This window comes from Carcharhinus amblyrhynchos, chromosome 6 (genome assembly GCF_965287045.1).
Source record: "Carcharhinus amblyrhynchos chromosome 6, sCarAmb.v2.hapA, whole genome shotgun sequence".
In the NCBI taxonomy this organism is placed as follows: domain Eukaryota; kingdom Metazoa; phylum Chordata; class Chondrichthyes; order Carcharhiniformes; family Carcharhinidae; genus Carcharhinus; species Carcharhinus amblyrhynchos.
Window position 1 is genome coordinate 47,542,374 of NC_137329.1, and position 16,434 is coordinate 47,558,807.

A 16,434-nucleotide genomic window follows, 5' to 3' on the forward strand; every position below is an offset into this window, starting at 1 on the left:
TTCCTCAACAAGTTAAGCCCCAGGAATCATATTCAAATGAATTTATCATAGAATTGTTATGGCGCATTTGGAGGCCATTTGGCCCATCATGTCAGTGTCAGCTCTCCAACTGAGCATCATGGCTTAATGCCATTCCCTGCCTTTTCCCCATACCCCTCCACATTGTTTCTATTCAAGTAATTTTGAATGCCTCAATTGAACCGGCCTCCACCACACTTCCAGGCAGTGCATTCCTGTCCCGAACCACCCAGTGTGTGAACCACTCGTTTATCCACTACTAAATGTGTGCTTTCTCTGGCGTATACACAGCTGATGAAAAGAGCCCAAAGTATTTCTTATGTACAAATCCAAAGAAACATTAAATCTGGAAAATTGATCAAAAACCAAAATAAGATCCCAAGGGGAAACCTCTATGTTATTTCCACCACACCCCCTTTAAACATCAATTTTCTTTCTTTACTTCCATCGGGTAAAACATACCAAATGTCACTTCAGAGAATTCAGGACCAAATTATACGATGTGCAGTTTTTTTCAAAATGCAGATGCAGTCTTCAGGAGAGTGCTGGGGATAAAATATAATTAACCTTAAAGTAATGTGTTTACACTTGCTGAAATTCCCCAATTGTGAATGAAACACTGGTGAAGCACTGCTGGATTCTTATAAAAGATTGAAAAACAGAAGAGAGAGTCCCCAGCAGTGGGCGCTGTCAACCTCATTGTGCCTTTGTGCAACAATTCAATCACCTTCCACTAAGGAGCAGCAAAAGCCTGCTGACTGACTGTGTATCCCGTGCTTACCAGTAGTAATTGAGGGCGAGAGTTCCTGTTAGTTTGTGTTTGTTTTTCCAGCAAAATTTGTCCCGAATCACCCAAAGCAGCATGATACTTCCATAATATTTTGCGCTCATTTTAAAAAAAAGCATTGCACCAAAAGTGACACTTACCCACTGAAATGAAATGGCGCAGGGCCGAGTTCATTACTATTGGAGGTTTCCACTAATTGTCTTCATGCGCAGGCATTTAGGAAGGTTCTCAAAATAAAACTGATTCAGTTAGGCACAAGGACACCCTCTTAATATCTCCTCGATTTCATAATTCAGTAAGAAATTTGAATTTTATTTCCAATTAATAATGATGTCATTATGCTGTCCTCAAACTGGATGAGAAAACTTTGAATCATTAGAAACAGACAATAATAATCCTGATTTTATAATTCAATAAGCCATTCTTTCAGTTCAGTTTGCGATAAAATAACTCATTGGAGCCACACTGGCCTCTCTATGGGATAGAGAGCAGCACAGAACAGAAATCCATAGAGACAGTTCTTTTCATAGTGTGACCAGCTCTCAGATCAAGGATGGATGGAAAAGACAAGGCATAATGGAGGGAAACAAGGTAGGAATGTAGAGGGACGCAGAAGGCATTCCAGAACTTAGAACCGAGGCAACTGAACACGATTACCAAAGGTGGAGTGATGCTCAAGAGGCCAGAATGAGAAATAATCTTTAGGGACTCAGCCGGTTTAAGTGTCATATTATTAACACTTGAGCTTTGTCAAACTTTGCCAACTTCAGTTTGCAAAGTGGAGCATCTTAACAACAATAACCTGAGGGAAGTGCAGAATGCAAAAGACCACTGCAGTCAATCTGACAGCTGCAAGGTTTATGTAAAACACATCTAGCAAGATGCAAATAGGAAAATATTCTCAACCTGCTCATTCACTTACATCACCCAAATACCCATCAGGTTTGCTCCTGAACTTACTGACATGATCTGGGTCCACTGTCTCTCTGGCCAGTTAATTACACACACTGGGATAACTCTACTAAAAAAATTCAAAGTCCAGGACAGGCGGAAAAACAGGAAAGTTTCTCACCCATTTTTTGTGCAAGTTCAAATCCCAAATTTTATGCACTTAGTGCATTAAAAAATGGGCTAAACCATTCCTCACCTGTAGGGGAAGGGGGTGGGACTTAAATTGCCAGGCAGCCTGCTATAGCAGAACAGGGAGCTATTGTACAAGTGCAACAGCAAAGGTCTGACAGGTCTGAGAGTGACATCTGTTACTCTTGCAGCTGGACTCAACCCAGCACCCACCCCCCAAGCTATCGAGGGGCCCATGATGGATCATGAGCCGCACATCACTCGGAAATATTTCTCCCGCCCCCTGCCATCCAGACTGATTGCTCCCTCCCCCACTAATCTCCTGCAGAGTGACAGTGGCCCATCCCTCCCTCCCTCCCTCACTGATCACCTGCAGAATGGCAGCAGGGCCTACTCTGTCCCCCACCGATCATGATGCAGACTAGCAGCTGGGCCCCCCTTCCTGAACCAATCGACCTGCCTGGGCCTGACCCTGCCCCTTCAGACTTGCCCCCTCCAGGCCCCCACCCCTGGCACTGCTGGTAGGCAATGCTAAGTTGCCTGGTGGTCAGTGCCAAGGTACCAGGCTAGCAGTGCCCAAGGAACACCCCCAACCTCGACCTCCCTGGGGGGGCCTCAATGGCTTCCCGTTCTACTGGCGAGGCCTTCATAACTGTTCCCTGTTCGTGAGGTCCAGATGGTTTCCTCGCCAGAGAGAACATCTCCCAACAAGGCCACAAAGGCAAGCAAACCCGGAGAATTAAACCCCGAGCTCATTAAATCAATGTAAAATGAGAAATTTAAATAGATAAATAAATTACTTAGGCTCTTGCCGGAAATGGGTGAGGGGATGATCATGCCAGATGCCGGTAAGATTGCGAGAGGCAAGAAATTGGATATGAACCTGATTTTTGGCTTTTGCGAGATTTTACTAGCTGACCCCACCCGTCAATGGGCAGCCAAGCTGGTAAAATCGCAGCCACTATCTCTGTGAAGCAACTGAACTCTCCTAGTTTGTTCTCAAGTCTAGAGTCTGTGACATTCTTGTAGAGGTTGAAGATTATTTCTACCCCTGGCCTCTTGAATATCACTTCACCTTTAGTAGTCACGTTCAGTTGCCTCGGCTCCATTTCTGGAATTCCTTCCCCACCCATCTGCCTTTCCATCTTGTTTTCCTCCATTAAGCCTCATCTTTTCCGTTCATGTTCGATCTGAGGGTTGGTCACACGGTGAACAATCTTTCTCCTTGGATTTCTGTTCTTTGCTGCCCTCACTCTGTCCCATAGAGAGGTCAGCCTACATTCTGATATTATCAATCCATGCCATCCTGGGACTTCCTTGTGCATGTTTTCCAACTGTCTTGTCTTGCATTCCCTCTTGTTCTGAACAGTACTCCTGTTTGCATCATGTGTCCAAAATATGTGAGCTTCCTTGATGTCACTGCCTCAAACATGTCCCCCTTAACATCAGCTTCCTTCAGCACCCACTCCATAAAACCTACCTCTTGCCAAATGTTTAGTCATCTGGCTTCAGCTATAATGTTATTCCTGCTCCCCCCCAACAAACCCCACACCCCCAGCAGGGGTTTGACAGACAGGGGGCATAAAATCAGATACCATGATGGTGGCTCCATGCCTATTGCTCTGCCACCGGGATTTTACCTGTCACAGGAAAGGGGGGGCAGGTAACCTGTGGGCGAATTGGGAACTTTTAGTGGCCAATTAAGTATCTTCTCCCACCGCCACTGTGATTTTATCCTTGACACTGGTTGCCAGGACCAAGTGTCATGCTGGCCTTGTTGCCAGCTTGGGTGTAGGGTGCCTGCAGTTCGGGCATCCTATGCCCGATGGAGACTCTTGCCCCAAGGTAAATTCTACCCTGCACGACACAACCCATTTAACAAACATAGCCCCACCCTGCCCAAATACCCTCCTTGAACCTGGCAAAATCCCATACAATCCAGATCCATCACCTCTTTTTGGGAACTGCCTGTAGTGGCCACTGTTCCTGGAGATGCTGCTGGGATTAGAGAGATACCAGCTATTTTCCCAGTGTAGGATGTCAAAAGATGAGGTTTAGTGCAATTCTGAGGAGCTGTAAATCAAGGGTTTTACTGCAGTGTTTAAAAGCACTCATCATGTGACACTCTGTTAAGCCATCCAGCCATTTCCAGGCTGCAGAATCAAACTGAGAAAGATTTACAACGGGGAAGAAAAGGCCGAGGCAAAACCTTATGTTGATATTCAGGAATTGAAGCTATATGGAATGATGTTCAACAATAACAACTAGAACCTTTCATGGCTGGCAGCTCTGGGAGGCAGGACTTCTTCCACAATGAAGTGGAACTCTTGCCCTGGGTTAATGAACAATCCGATAGCCCATTACATCCTGGCGGCACTTCCAGGCCAAGCACAGACTATTCAGCCAGGTATCTGGGGCCAGTGCAAAATTCTAGCCCTAATATCTTTTTATGTGTCTTATGTTATTTTATAATACTCCTGTGAAGTGCTGTGGAGGTATAATTCCATGAAAGGTTCTAGTTGTTGTTGAACATTTTTCAATACAGCTTCAAATCCTAAATATCAACAGAAGGTTTTGCCTTGGCCTTTTCCTCCCATATGTAAACATTCCTCAGTTTAGTTCTGCAGCCTGGAAATGGTTGTGCGGCTTAACAGAGGATCACATGACAACATTTTTAAACACGGTACTAAAGTCGTTGATTTACAGCTTCCTGGAATTGCACTAAGCTTCACCTTTTAGCATCAGTAACTGGGAAAAAAAAGAACGTCAATAATATGGACCATCAGCATCGTGCTGCAATAAACAGTCATTTAAAAGGCAGCAATAATGCAAAGGAGTCTGGAGCTTCTGTTTACTAAGCAATATTGCCGAGACAGTGAAAAGCCTGGCTTGTTCACCAGGTGACAGAATCAGAGAATCTCTACAGTGCAGGAGGCCATTCAGCCCATTGAACCTGCACCAACAACAATCCCATCCAGGTCCTACCCCGTAACCTCATGTTATTTACCCTACTAATCCCCCTGACACCAAGGATCAATTTACTATATCAAATCAACCTAACCCACACATCTTTGGAGTGTGGGAGAAAACCAGAGCACCCAGAGAAAATCCACGCAGACACAGGGAACATGTGCCAATTTCTCACAGTTACCTAAGGCCAGAATTGAACCTGTGTCCCTGGCACTGTTAGGCAGTAGTATTAGCCACTGTGCCACCATGCCACCCCATTGCAAGGGGAGAGATAGAATGTATAGGGCTGCTGCCTTTGCCAATCCCCTCCACCTAACACCAATGTGGCAGCTTTTGGAGAATATAAAAAAAAGGGTCAAAGCTGTGTCAAAAACTTCCAGAAAAAGACAATATTTTAGGAAAAGAGACATCAGGCCTGAAAAAACTTGCTTTGGGAAACCATCAATGGTATTATAAAAAGCAAGCATCCCCCACCATTTCTGCTCATTTTTCAATTTTTAATGTTGGAACAGGTGGAACAGCAAAAGAGGCTTACCAGAATAGATTATTGCCCTATTAGAAGGGGACTGCTTCAAGTTATTAGACTGGTCAATATTTAAAAACTCTGCGACCAGCCTGAACCTGTACACCACTGCAGTAACTGACCTCATTGGTAAATGTATGGAAGACTGTGTGCCAAGGAAGCAAATCCGTGTGTTTCCCTACTGGAAACCATGGATGAACAGGTATATCCATTGCTTGCTGAAGTCCAAGTCTGAGGCATTCAAGTCAGACGACCCTCACCTATACAAGAAATCCACACATGATATATGAAGATCCATCAAAGTTGTCCAAAGACAATACCGGACTAAGCTCGAGTCCCAGGCTAGCCACACGGACTCCCACCAACTATGATAAGGTCTACAAGAAATAACTGGTTGCAAGATGAAGGCATGTAAAATTGTTGGTACCAATGCACCCTCCCTGAGGAGCTCAAGGCATTCTATACCCATTTTGAGCACGAGGTCAGTGAAAGAACTCCTGCCACTCTGGAAGCCTCAGATGAACTTGTATCCGAGGTTACCATGTCAGATGTCAGAGCAGCCTTCTCAAAAATCAACCCAAGGAAAGTGACTGGCCCAGATGGGATACCCGGAAGAGTACTCAGATCTTGTGCGGACCAGCTGGCAGGATACTCGCAGGCATCTTTAACCTCTCTTTACACCAATCAGATGATGAAGGAGTAATGCTCTGAAAGCTTGTGATTCTAAATAAACCCGTTGGACTTTAACCTGGTGTTGTGAGATTTCTTATTGTGCCCACCCCAGTCAATGCCGGCATCTTCACATCCAATAACTAGGGAAGAGGCAACTTATTCTCGAACCAACACCAATTTCTGACTAGTCAACTATTTGTACACAATTAGTAAAGGAAGTGCTGCCAGAGTATTAAACTTGATTGAGTCAGATACTGGGCTGCAGGCTGACCTGGAAGAATAAGATAACTAGAAATCGTTCACTAAACCCCACAGCTGATCATCTCTTTTCACAGTGGAATCATGTCAAAAAAAAAGAGATTAATTTCTGGCATCACACATGGTGCATTGGCACAAAACACACTAAACATGGTCATATATTGCATTTGGGAAACCATGCAGGAATTTGTGAGTCTGAGTGGTTTTTCAGAGGGTTATTTATCCAAAATGATTGCAGCTTTAAGAAATGGCATAGGTCTGGCACTTATTAGATTGGTATCTTGGTTTACCATGAGGTGTACCTGAGATAAAAGATAGTGGCTACAGGTCACATGATTTACAGTTTCTGTAAATTTCCAACAACAGCATAAAAGCTCACCCTTCATTCTTCTGAAATTTCACACATCATCATGAGGGTAAATCACAATCCAACAAAACCAAGGATCAGCAGATGATTTTTTTCCCCCCAGCCTGGTCCTATAACCATTGAAACTCATTGTAGCTATAGAGGCACCAGAACATAGAACATTACAGCGCAGAACAGGCCCTTCGGCCCACGATGTTGCGCCGACCAATTAAAAAAGCAATGACCCTCTAACCTAAACCAATCCCTTTCCATCCATAAACCTATCCACGGATCTCTTAAACACCCCCAAACTAGGCACATCTACAACTGCAGCAGGCAGGGCATTCCAATCCCTCACCACCCTCTGGGTAAAGAACCTACCTCTGACATCCGTCCTATAACTACCACCCCTTAATTTAAAGTTATGCCCCCTCGTGCTAGCTTTCTCCATCCGAGGAAAAAGGCTATCACTGTCCACCCTATCTAAACCTCTAATCATCTTATATGTTTCAATAAGGTCCCCTCTTAGCCACCTTCTTTCTAACGAAAACAACCCCAAATCCCTCAGTCTCTCCTCATAGGACCTTCCCTCCATACCAGGCAACATCCTGGTAAACCTCCTCTGCACCCTCTCCAATGCCTCCACATCCTTCCTATAATGTGGGGACCAGAACTGCACACAATACTCCAAGTGCAGACGCACCAGAGTTTTGTACAGTTGCAACATGACGTTGCGGCTCCTAAATTCAATCCCCCTACCAATAAACGCCAAGACACCGTATGCCTTCCTAACTACCTTATCTACTTGATTCCCAAGTAGCCACCACCCATCTCCTAAGATGAACAATGGATTTTAATGAGTGGTGTAGAAACTGCTTGTTAACCTGCAGCTGACTTATTAATGGGCAACATCACATGACCTAAGCTTCTGGCCTTTGGAAAGTTTTAATATTACATTTCTAGACTCACAACTCTGTCTGCATTTAAACTTCAGCCCACAAACATCTAAGCAAGACTCCAGCCAGCCTATAGTTGTATCAAGTCTGAGCCTCCTCAAAGCCTGTTTTCTCCAGATGTGTCCTGCCACGGTCTGCCAAACAGATATTGGGCGAGATTCTCTGACTTCCCAGGAGGTGAGATTCTTTGGCCTCCCAGCTGGATTCCTGCTGGTGTGGGGTGACATCATTGGGAATGCCCATGACAGTGGCAGGATTCTCTGGTCCCACCACAGTCAATTGGCATTCCCAATGACATCACCAATGCCAGCGGGAACCTGCTAGTGGGGCTGCTCTTCCAGCGAGACCGGAGAATCCCACCGATGTGAACAGCTGGAGAATTTTGGGCCTCTATATAGCAACCTCCTTTCCTGGCATCACCACCATTTTAAAGGAATTCTGCGAAACCTGTTTCTGTTAGCTGAACCGACCTTCATGAAAGAATCCTCACTAGATTTTCTGGATGCTAGCAATCACATGAATAGATATCCATATTTGTATAGGTCTCACCTTTCCCAGAACCAGTTCCACTATCCCAGGAATTTGAATCCCTCCCTCTTGCACCATTCCTCAAGCCACATATTCATCTTAGCTATCCTGACATTCCTACTCTGACTAGCACGTGGCACTGGTAGCAATCCTGTGATTACTATTGCGATTGAGGTCCTACTTTTTAGTTTAACTTCTAACTCCTTAAATTCAGCTTGTAGGACCTCATCCCATTTTTCACTTATTCTGCTGGTGCCTATATACACCACGACAGCTCACTGTTCACCCTCCCCCTCCACAATGTCCTGCAGCTGCTCTGAAACATCCTTGACCCTTGCACCAGGGAGGCAACATACCCTCCTGCAGTCTCATTTGCATTCGTAGAAACACCTATTCCCCTTACAATTGAATCCCCTATCACTGTAACTCTGCCAATCTGTTTCCTGCCCTCCTATGCAGCAGACAGCCACGGTGCCATGAACCTGGCTGCTGCCACTTTCCCCTGTTGAGCCATCTCTCCCAACAGTATCCAAAATGGTATATCTGTTTTCGAGGGAGATGACCGCAGGGGACTCCTGCACTGCCTTCCTACTCTTCCTCGTCTGGTGGTCACCCATTCCCTATCTCCCTCAGTAGTCAGAGTCTTTTTCGCAGGATCGAAGGGTCAATTACTTGGGGGCATAGATTGAAAGTGAGAGTGGGAAAGTTTAAAAGAGATGTAAAGGGCAAGTTTTGCACATAGAGGGTGGTGAATGCCTGGAATGCACTGCCAGAGGAAGTGGTGGAAGCAGATTTTATAACAGTGTTCGAGGCATCTGGATAGATACACGAATAGGCAGGGAATAGAGGGATATGAGCCATGTAGAGGCAAGAAAATATTAGATTGGAGAGGCATCTGTGTGGCACAGACTTGGGCCTAAGGGCCTGTTCTTGTGCTGTACTGTTCTTTGTTCTTAGATATCCATATCTGTTTTGCTTTTTCTTTTAAGCTATTCATAGTTGTAAAAACTTTTCTTTCCTATCTTCTTGTTGCATGCTTGTATGTGTATTTGGATGTATAAAGTTGCAACCTTCCCTAGGTTTGAATGTACAAATAAACAGTACTTCTGCTTAAACCCAAATGAGAATTTGCTGGAGTCACTTTAAAAATTGGCCTCACAAATAGAGGGATTGCAAAAGCATGTCATAGATTATTTCAAAGAATTAAAACACTTCTGCTAATGGACGTTTGCTGAGAAAGATAATGTGATAAGGCATTCAGTTTTGCCTCTCTCCCCTGTCCGTAACACTGTGCAATAATGTAAATACAGTCATGCTAAGAAACTGACAAAGGTAAGTTTTCTGTGGTTTAGACTATCAGTTGCCTAATACGTAAGTTGATATTGCTTTTAGTTTGTTTGTTACAGCAAAGATCTTAGAATTTGAATTCTTGTTCTTCCTTTCAGTCAGTCACTGGGAACTCAAATATGTTTTTTGGAGTTATCCATCTCTAAAGGGCTGAGGGGGGGGTTCATATTACTGACATACAGATTGTGGTCTTGAATATACTATTTATTGACATTGACTACAGTCCGTATTGATTAGGCTGAATTGTATTAGCTACTATAAGCAGACTGCAAACTGTACTTGCTACTGATATATAGACTTGCTCCTGCTCCTATTTCTTGTGTTCTTATGTTTTAAATATACTGTTTACTGAGACACTGATGGTGAACTTAATTTTTTCTTAATTCATTTGTGGGATTTGAGCACCATTTACTACTCATTTCTAATTGCCTTTGAGATCTTGAATGCACTGCCTACTCACAAATAGTCCGTGAACTGTGCTGCCTATTCACAAATAGTCTATAAACTGTACCACCTACTCACATACAGTTTATGAACTGTACCACCTACTCACAAACAAGCATCAAACTTGAATGTGCTACTCAAATACAAACTGCTACTCATATAACTGAGGTCTGTGTGTAGTATTGACTAATATATGGAACTAAATAGAGGTATGTTAACAGCCTGTATACAGATTTCACCCTGTGTGTATCCCACTCACACATGTATGTTTCTCATTTAACCATTCAGATATACAACAATGCAACATGCCTCATCCGCCACTGTCACATGATATGAACATAATAGTACATGAGAGAATTCAAGCTTGTGACAGCAGCAAGTCTAACATTTGGGCTCACGATTAAAGAGAGGAGCAAGACACAAGGCTCTTTTCCAAGTTTCTTCTTGGAACTTATCTCCAGTTTTTGAGAGCTCTTGATTCTTGCTGAAGTACAAATCACAAGGAACGGGCTATTCACCAGAACCTCATCCAAATGTCCAGCTTCATATCACAGCCTGGACAGCGAATGTTAGCCGTCAGTTTGGTGAAAGAGAGCCTCACAGTCATACCTGAACATTGAGTCTAAATGGATTCTCCAGCAGGACTGGACAGTGATCAAGTGCTGAAATTTGAACCGATTCCCCCGCCATCCCCCAGCCAATATTTGGACAGAACCGAAGTTAATTAACATCCTGACCTCTGCCTTGGGCGAGATCAGAGGTTGGGCCTGTATCCAGGTCCATATGAATTAGTTACATAGTCAGATTTGTGTTTACTCACTGGCTTATTGGGTTGCTGAAATCGTTTGAGGAGATTCTATAAATAGATGTTTATCTGAGGCAAGTTAGATAAATCAATTCTGTTAGGAACGCAGTTTTTAATCATACAGTCAATACTTTAAAGAAGGTTGAGGCTTCAGGTTGAGTGATGTACTTGCTAAAGGTTAAATATTGTATTCTTTGCTCTGTCCCTCTCAAATCCCAATAGAGTTGATGGTAGAGCCTTTGAAATGATCAGCCACTCCGAACTGTGTAATGAAAGCTGGAGTACAGTTTTTGGATTTTCAGGAGGATCTTACTAATCAAACCCCCTCTGCATAACTCATCTCAGCTGATCAATGGTGTGGATGCACCATTTGGCCTTTCCTATGATTCCCGTTCCACATTGCTATAACAAGTGCGGGTTTCACTCTGGTAGTCAAATAAGTACCAACATTCATTGTCAATGTTAACACTTGATGAAGCATTTGAGGGTGGCTAGAATCTTTTGAGCACATCAACCAGTGATAGAGTGCTACTGGAGATCAGTTTCAAGGATTCATATTGAATTCTTTTGTAGTTTTCCAAACCACCACTGAGTAATCCTTTACATCAAGGAATGCTGAGGTTTTAATTCCATTACCTCCCTTGAAAATAATAAGAAAATGCCATTAAATACATTTCTAAATGTGACTACCCTTCTCAACAGCAAAGGCAGTTTGCAGTTCTGATGTGAAGTGTGCAACTTTAGTTACTAAAATTTTAACTACTCATAAAAATGATATTGATACATTAGAAATTTACATCAAATCCAACCACATTTAGAAAACTGTCACTTGAATACAAACCATTGGGCCACCTTTGGCAATCTGCTCTCCATGTGCTGTAGCATGTCAGGTAAAAATATTTTTTTCCACATTCCTAAGCCTGCAACGTTATTCTTGTGTTCACTAGTTCAATTTAAACAGATATGGCACTTTTGCTTTATCTATGTGGTTAAAGTGTGAAGATGCCAGCATTGGACTGGGGTAGGCACAGTAAGAGTCTCACGACATCAGTTTAAAGTCCAATAGGTTTATTTGGTGGCGTGAGCTTTTGGAGTGTTGCCCCTTCATCACTCACCTGATGAAGAAGCAGCGCTCTGAAAGCTCGTGCCAGCAAATACACTTGTTGGACTTTAACCTGGTGTTGTGAGACTTCTTACCGTATATAGTTATAGTTCCTAATGATCAATGTGGCAATGTGCTTCCTGGCTGGAAATGGACCAATAACCATATCCATTCAGGTGCCCAGAGTATAAGAAGGAGGACTAGGGGTAGGCCATTTGACTCCTTGGTGTACCACAGAAGTATTCAAAAAGCTTATTGTAATAACGTAAGGCTCCTAAATTGATTAAAGGATACTTTTGTGAAATTGGTCTGCTCCAGGACGTGACTACCACTGGTTCACCTACCATCAAATCACAGCATGAACACTCAGCAACAGGCACTGGAGGAACTTCACTTAAAGAAACTCACCCATTCCGTGCTATCTATCTCTGGGACAACTGTATCACTTCTCTCAGGTGTTTGTCCTCTCTATCTGGTACCACAATATCACACAATATTTCCCTGACTCTGGTACCATTCTATCACTGTCACTCTCTAATTTTCATAGCACTTTATCACTATTGCTCTCTAATCTCTGGTACCACTCTAACACAATTGCTCTATAATCTCCGGTACCAGTCTATCACTGTCATTCTCTAATCTCTGATACCAGTCTATCACTGTTGCACTGTAATCTCCAGTAGCACTTCATCACTATCACTCCCTAATCTTCATTACCAGTCTATAACTGTCGCTCTCTAATCTCCGATACCACTTTATCACGGTTGCTCTCTAATCTCTGTTACCACTCTATCGTTGTCACTCTCTATTCTCCGGTACCACTCTATCATTGTTGCTCTCTAATCTCCATCACCACTTTATCACTGTTGCTCTCTAGTCTCCATGACCACTCGATCACTGTCACTCCCTATTCTCCAGTACCACTCTAATACTGTCACTCTCTAATCTCCAGTACCACTCTATCACTGTTGCTCTCTAATCTCCAGTACCACTCTATCACTGTTGCTCTTTAATCTCTGGTACCACTCTATCACTGTCATTCTCTATTCCCCTGTACCACTCTGTCATTGTCATTCTCTAATCTCTGGTACCACTCAAATACTGTCACTCACTATTCTCCAGTGCCGCTCTATCACTGTAGCTCTCTATTTTCCAGTACCACTCTATCACTGTCACTCTCTAATCTCCAGTACCATTCTATCACTGTTGGTCTCTAATCACCAGTACGGCCCTATCACTGTCACTCTCTAATCTCAGGTCCCACTCTATCGCTGTCACTCTCTAATTTCCAGTACCACTCTGTCGCTGTCACTTTTGAATCCCCCGCACCACTCCCTCACCCCATTCTCTCTTTTCCTCCAGTACCACTGTATCACTCACTCACTCTTTCAATAGAAACTTTTAGAAAAACTTCTGAGGGACAGAATTAATCTCCATTTGGGGTTTGTTACATTTCAGGTCATAAACTTCAAAGTGGAGCCCACCTGGATCATAAATTTTGTATCTTGAATTTGGCTATGATAAGCAAGATAGGTTTCACTTCAGGTATGATTCAAATGACCCATTAGGGAGTTTTTATCAAACAAAGTTTAATTAACATGTATAATAAGAATATTAGCAATAACTTCTATCAATTACAAACATCACCAAAACAACCATGATAATGTATAACTCTTGACAAATATAGGTGCTGTCCCAATCAAACCAATCCCATAAGTAAGACTGTTCAAAGAGGTTTAATATAGCATAGACTAATGCTCATGTGATATTGGAATTGAGTCCTTTGGACGAAGTCTGCAGTTCTCTGAATGGACTCAGAACAGTGTGAAGCCAGAACAGTTTCCCAAAACACCAGGGCCTCCAGGCAAGCCACCAACAGGAGATTCCCTCTTCAGAAAGGCAAGACCTGGCTTTCAGATAACCAGCAGAATTTCCAAATAAAAAAGGGATAGAGAAACATTTTGTTTCAACTTGCTGTCCTTTTTAAAACTTCTAAAACACGAACCTAAAGCTCACAACTGAATGCAGAACCATAAAAGATCCTACAGTAAAAATAAACATAGCTCTCTTTAAGCAGCTTATGAAGCAAGAAAAGGGCATTTCCATACAAGCCAGTGCCATTATGAAAAACAACTGAAGGTGATAAGGCCTGCTTACAACTACAGAAAACATGGTGTAGAAAAAAAGATGTCTTAAAGGTACACTAACATCATGGGGAGGCAAGATTAATCAAGGATAGTCAGTGTGGTTTTGTTAGGAGGAGTTTGTGCCTTCCAAATTTGATTGAAGTTTCAAGGAGGTGACTAGGTGTGTAGACGTGGACAGTGCAGTTGAAGTAGTCTACATGGACTTCAGTAAGGCTTTTGACAATGTCCTACATGGGAAGCTGATGCAGAAGATAAGAGCCCATGGGACCCAGAACAATTTGGCAAACTGGATCAAAAATTGACTACAAAAACAGAAAATGCTGGAAAATCTCAGCAGGTCTGACAGCATCTATGGAAAGAGAATAGAGCCAACGTTTCAAGTCTGGATGACCTATCGTCAGAGCTTAGTGGTTAAATTGGCTTACTAGTAGGAGGCAGAGGGTGATGGTTGAAGGTTGTTTTTGTGGAAGAGGGTCTAGTGGGGTTCCACAGGGATCATTGCTGGGTCCCTTGTTATTTGTAGTGTACATTAATGATTCGGATGTGAATGTAGGAGGTATGATAAGAAACTTTGCACTTGATACAAAAATTGGTGTGGTAAACAATGAGGGGCAAAGCCTTAGATTACAGGATGATAAAGATGGGTTGGTAAGATGAACAGAATGGTGGTAAATGGAATTCAACCCTGAAAAGTGTGAGGTAATGCATTTTGGGAGGACTAACAAGGTATGGGAATACACAATGAATGGTCAAACCCTAAGTTTGAGGGATCTTTGTGTGCATGTCCATAAATCGCTGAAGACAACGGGACAGGTAGATAAGGCAGTTAAGGGCATATGGGATACTTGCCTGTATTAGCCAAGGCATTGAATATAAGAGCAGGGAGTTTATGATAAAGCTGTACAAAATGCTGGTTAAGCCACAGCTGGAGTATTGTGCGCTGTTCTGGTCATAACATTAAAGGAAGGAAGTGTTTGCACACGAAAAGGTGCAGAGATTCACCAGGATGTTGCCTGGGCTGGAGTGTTTCAGCTATCAAGGGAGACTGGATAGGCTGGGATTGTTTCCTTGGAGCAGAGAAGACTGAGAGGGGGATCTGTTTGAGAGGCATAGATAGGGTGGATAGGAAAGAACTTTTCCCCTTAGCAGAGGTGTCATTAACAAGGAGGAATAGATTTACGCTAAGTGGCAGGAAATTTACAAGAGAGGCGAGGAAAAGCTTTTTCACCCAGAAGGTGTTGAGAACCCTCACGCAATTTAAGAAGCATTTAGATGTGCACCTGAGATGCCATAGCAAACAAGGCTAGAGGCCAAGTGTTGGAAAATGGGATTAAGATAGCAAGGTGCTTGATGGCCAGTGTGGACACAATGGGTGAAAGGACAGCTTTCTGTGCTGTAAAACTCTAGATTCACCATCAATGTCACACACAGCATATGATTTACTATCCAGAGAACATCAGTTAATTGTTATCCCACTGCTCAGTCCTGGTTGCATTCACTTGTGAAAAATATTGAAGGAATAAAGGGTGGCAGAGGATGAAACTTAGAGACTTTTTAAGGTACTGGACAAAAGAACTAGGATCCAGAGATAGGCTGTATTGAAACATGGATTGAGACTGGAAATATCTTGGTATGTCATGGACAGTGATTTTGTAAATAAAAGTCTATCTTTATTCCAGGAATCATTCAATTATTCTGTTTATATTCCAGATGGTTGTACATCCTACCATATCTATCACAGAAGTCTCCTCATACCATGGATGCGTCTTTTTGAATGGACCTACCATATATTAAGCTGATCTTTTGCTATACCCCAGCCATTACTGTAACACTATATTCTGTACCCTCTCTTTTCCTTCTCCCCTATATACTCTATGAGCGGTATGTTTAGTCAGCATAGTGTGCAAGAAACAATACATAAGAACATAAGAACATAAGAAATAGGAGCAGGAGTAGGCCATCTAGCCCTTCGAGCCTGCCCCGCCATTCAATAAGATCATGGCTGATCTGTCGTGGCTCAGTTCCACTTTCCCGCCCTCTCTCCATAACCCTTAATCCCCTCTCTTATCAAGAACCCATCAACCCGCTTCTTAAAAATATTTAGCGAGGCAGCCTCCACCACTTCAACGGGCAGAGAATTCCAGAGATTCACCACCCTTTGAGTGAAGAAGTTCCTCCTCAACTCCGTTCTAAACCGCCTCCCCTTTATCTTGAGGCTGTGCCCCCTAGTCCTACTGTCTTTTTTGAGCGGGAAGAGTCTCTCCACCTCTATCCTATCCATCCCATTCATCATCTTATACGTCTCAATGAGATCTCCCCTCATTCTTCTAAACTCTAACGAGTACAAGCCTAGTTTATTCAGCCTCTCCTCATAGCTCAATCCCCTCAGCTCCGGTATCAGCCCAGTAAACCTCCTCTGCACTCCCTCCAGGGCCAAAATATCCTTGCGCA

At 43.1% G+C, this 16,434-nt stretch overlaps 1 protein-coding gene across 2 annotated transcripts in view; it reads left to right on the top strand.

Annotated features, from left to right (window-relative positions):
* The window catches only part of LOC145344462 (tetraspanin-32-like), a 73,990-nt gene that overhangs the window by 18,174 nt on the left and 39,382 nt on the right, over positions 1–16,434 (top strand). The window lies entirely within an intron of this gene.